The sequence below is a fragment of the Pleurodeles waltl genome, chromosome 8, assembly GCF_031143425.1.
Source record: "Pleurodeles waltl isolate 20211129_DDA chromosome 8, aPleWal1.hap1.20221129, whole genome shotgun sequence".
Taxonomy (NCBI): Eukaryota; Metazoa; Chordata; class Amphibia; order Caudata; family Salamandridae; genus Pleurodeles; species Pleurodeles waltl.
Window position 1 is genome coordinate 63,005,990 of NC_090447.1, and position 4,752 is coordinate 63,010,741.

A 4,752-nucleotide genomic window follows, 5' to 3' on the forward strand; every position below is an offset into this window, starting at 1 on the left:
GGCAGAAAGTTCTGGAATCTGAGAGGAGCCACGAATTTCCTTCCACCCAGCGTTCCCTCACGTCTCCCGATAAAAATGATACCTCACTTGTGTGGGTAGGCCTAGCGCCCGCGACAGGAAACGCCCCAAACCGCAACGTAGAAACATCCAAATTTGTGAAGGAAAACAGAGGTGTTTTTTGCAAAGTGCCTACCTGTAGATTTTGGCTTGTAGCTCAGCCGCCACCTAGGGAAACCTACCAAACCTGTGCATTTCTGAAAACTAGAGACCTAGGGGAATCCAAGATGGGGTGACTTGTGTGGCTCGGACCAGGTTCTGTTACCCAGAATCCTTTGCAAACCTCAAAATTTGGCAAAAAAAACACATGTTCCTCACATTTCTGTGGCAGAAAGTTCTGGAATCTGAGAGGAGCCACGAATTTCCTTCCACCCAGCGTTCCCCCACGTCTCCCGATAAAAATGATACCTCACTTGTGTGGGTAGGCCTAGCGCCCGCGACAGAAAACGCCCCAAACCGCAACGTGGACACATCCAAATTTGTGAAGGAAAACAGAAGTGTTTTTTGCAAAGTGCCTACCTGTAGATTTTGGCTTGTAGCTCAGCCGCCACCTAGGGAAACCTACCAAACCTGTGTATTTCTGAAAACTAGATACCTAGGGGAATCCAAGATGCGGTGACTTGTGTGGCTCGTACCAGGTTCTGTTACCCAGAATCCTTTGCAAACCTCAAAATTTGGCTAAAAAAACACATGTTCCTCACATTTCTGTGGCAGAAAGTTCTGGAATCTGAGAGGAGCCACGAATTTCCTTCCACCCAGCGTTCCCCCACGTCTCCCGATAAAAATGATACCTCACTTGTGTGGGTAGGCCTAGCGCCCGTGACAGGAAATGCCCCAAAGCGCAACGTGGACACAGCCAAATTGGTGAAGGAAAACAGAGGTGTTTTTTGCAAAGTGCCTACCTGTAGATTTTGGCCTGTAGCTCAGCCGCCACCTAGGGAAACCTACCAAACCTGTGCATTTCTGAAAACTAGAGACCTAGAGGAATCCAAGATGGGGTGACTTGTGTGGCTCGGACCAGGTTCTGTTACCCAGAATCCTTTGCAAACCTCAAAATTTGGCTAAAAAAATACATGTTCTTCAAATTTCTGTGGCAGAAAGTTCTGGAATCTGAGAGGAGCCACGAATTTCCTTCCACCCAGCGTTCCCCCACGTCTCCCGATAAAAATGATACCTCACTTGTGTGGGTAGGCATAGCGCCCGTGACAGGAAATGCCCCAAAGCGCAACGTGGACACAGCCAAATTGGTGAAGGAAAACAGAGGTGTTTTTTGCAAAGTGCCTACCTGTAGATTTTGGCCTGTAGCTCAGCCGCCACCTATGGAAACCTACCAAACCTGTGCATTTCTGAAAACTAGAGACCTAGGGGAATCCAAGATGGGGTGACTTGTGTGGCTCGGACCAGGTTCTGTTACCCAGAATCCTTTGCAAACCTCAAAATTTGGCTAAAAAAACACATGTTCCTCACATTTCTGTGGCAGAAAGTTTTGGAATCTGAGAGGAGCCACGAATTTCCTTCCACCCAGCGTTCCCCCACGTCTCCCGATAAAAATGATACCTCACTTGTGTGGGTAGGCCTAGCGCCCGTGACAGGAAATGCCCCAAAGCGCAACGTGGACACAGCCAAATTGGTGAATGAAAAAAGAGGTGTTTTTTTCAAAGTGCCTACCTGTAGATTTTGGCCTGTAGCTCAGCCGCCACCTATGGAAACCTACCAAACCTGTGCATTTCTGAAAACTAGAGACCTAGGGGAATCGAAGATGGGGTGACTTGTGTTGCTCGGACCAGGTTCTGTTACCCAGAATCCTTTGCAAACCTCAAAATTTGGCTAAAAAAACACATGTTCCTCACATTTCTGTGGCAGAAAGTTCTGGAATCTGAGAGGAGCCACGAATTTCCTTCCATCCAGCGTTCCCCCACGTCTCCCGATAAAAATTATACCTCACTTGTGTGGGTAGGCCTAGCGCCCGCGACAGGAAATGCCCCAAAGCGCAACGTGGACACATCACAGAAAACAGACCTGTTTTTAGCAAAGTGCCTACCTATAGATTTTGGCCTGTAGCTCAGCCGCCACCTAGGGAAACCTACCAAACCTGTGCATTTCTGAAAACTAGAGACCTAGGGGAATCCAAGATGGGGTGACTTGTGTGGCTCGGACCAGGTTCTGTTACCCAGAATCCTTTGCAAACCTCAAAATTTGGCTAAAAAAAACACATGTTTCTAACATTTCTGTGGCAGAAAGTTCTGGAATCTGAGAGGAGCCACGAATTTCCTTCCACCCAGCGTTCCCCCACGTCTCCCGATAAAAATGATACCTCACTTGTGTGGGTAGGCCTAGCGCCCGCGACAGAAAACGCCCCAAACCGCAACGTGGACACATCCAAATTTGTGAAGGAAAACAGAGGTGTTTTTTTGCAAAGTGCCTACCTGTAGATTTTGGCTTGTAGCTCAGCCGCCACCTAGGGAAACCTACCAAACCTGTGCATTTCTGAAAACTAGAGACCTAGGGGAATCCAAGATGGGGTGACTTGTGTGGCTCGGACCAGGTTCTGTTACCCAGAATCCTTTGCAAACCTCAAAATTTGGCTAAAAAAACACATGTTCCTCACATTTCTGTGGCAGAAAGTTCTGGAATCTGAGAGGAGCCACAAATTTCCTTCCACCCAGCGTTCCCCCACGTCTCCCGATAAAAATGATACCTCACTTGTGTGGGTAGGCATAGCGCCCGTGACAGGAAATGCCCCAAAGCGCAACGTGGACACAGCCAAATTGGTGAAGGAAAACAGAGGTGTTTTTTGCAAAGTGCCTACCTGTAGATTTTGGCCTGTAGCTCAGCCGCCACCTATGGAAACCTATTAAACCTGTGCATTTCTGAAAACTAGAGACCTAGGGGAATCCAAGATGGGGTGACTTGTGTGGCTCGGACCAGGTTCTGTTTCCCAGAATCCTTTTCAAACCTCAAAATTTGGCTAAAAAAACACATGTTCCTCACATTTCTGTGGCAGAAAGTTCTGGAATCTGAGAGGAGCCACGAATTTCCTTCCACCCAGCGTTCCCCCACGTCTCCCGATAAAAATGATACCTCACTTGTGTGGGTAGGCCTAGCGCCCGTGACAGGAAATGCCCCAAAGCGCAACGTGGACACAGCCAAATTGGTGAAGGAAAACAGAGGTGTTTTTTGCAAAGTGCCTACCTGTAGATTTTGGCCTGTAGCTCAGCCGCCACCTAGGGAAACCTACCAAACCTGTGCATTTCTGAAAACTAGAGACCTAGGGGAATCCAAGATGGGGTGGCTTGTGTGGCTGGGACCAGGTTCTGTTACCCAGAATCCTTTGCAAACCTCAAAATTTGGCTAAAAAAAAACATGTTCCTAACATTTCTGTGGCAGAAAGTTCTGGAATCTGAGAGGAGCCACGAATTTCCTTCCACCCAGCGTTCCCTCACGTCTCCCGATAAAAATGATACCTCACTTGTGTGGGTAGGCCTAGCGCCTGCGACAGGAAACGCACCAAACCGCAACGTAGAAACATCCAAATTTGTGAAGGAAAACAGAGGTGTTTTTTGCAAAGTGCCTACCTGTAGATTTTGGCTTGTAGCTCAGCCGCCACCTAGGGAAACCTACCAAACCTGTGCATTTCTGAAAACTAGAGACCTAGGGGAATCCAAGATGGGGTGACTTGTGTGGCTCGGACCAGGTTCTGTTACCCAGAATCCTTTGCAAACCTCAAAATTTGGCAAAAAAAACACATGTTCCTCACATTTCTGTGGCAGAAAGTTCTGGAATCTGAGAGGAGCCACGAATTTCCTTCCACCCAGCGTTCCCCCATGTCTCCCGATAAAAATGATACCTCACTTGTGTGGGTAGGCCTAGCGCCCGCGACAGAAAACGCCCCAAACCGCAACGTGGACACATCCAAATTTGTGAAGGAAAACAGAAGTGTTTTTTGCAAAGTGCCTACCTGTAGATTTTGGCTTGTAGCTCAGCCGCCACCTAGGGAAACCTACCAAACCTGTGTATTTCTGAAAACTAGATACCTAGGGGAATCCAAGATGCGGTGACTTGTGTGGCTCGGACCAGGTTCTGTTACCCAGAATCCTTTGCAAACCTCAAAATTTGGCTAAAAAAACACATGTTCCTCACATTTCTGTGGCAGAAAGTTCTGGAATCTGAGAGGAGCCACGAATTTCCTTCCACCCAGCGTTCCCCCACGTCTCCCGATAAAAATGATACCTCACTTGTGTGGGTAGGCCTAGCGCCCGTGACAGGAAATGCCCCAAAGCGCAACGTGGACACAGCCAAATTGGTGAAGGAAAACAGAGGTGTTTTTTGCAAAGTGCCTACCTGTAGATTTTGGCCTGTAGCTCAGCCGCCACCTAGGGAAACCTACCAAACCTGTGCATTTCTGAAAACTAGAGACCTAGAGGAATCCAAGATGGGGTGACTTGTGTGGCTCGGACCAGGTTCTGTTACCCAGAATCCTTTGCAAACCTCAAAATTTGGCTAAAAAAATACATGTTCTTCACATTTCTGTGGCAGAAAGTTCTGGAATCTGAGAGGAGCCACGAATTTCCTTCCACCCAGCGTTCCCCCACGTCTCCCGATAAAAATGATACCTCACTTGTGTGGGTAGGCATAGCGCCCGTGACAGGAAATGCCCCAAAGCGCAACGTGGACTCAGCCAAATTGGTGAAGGAA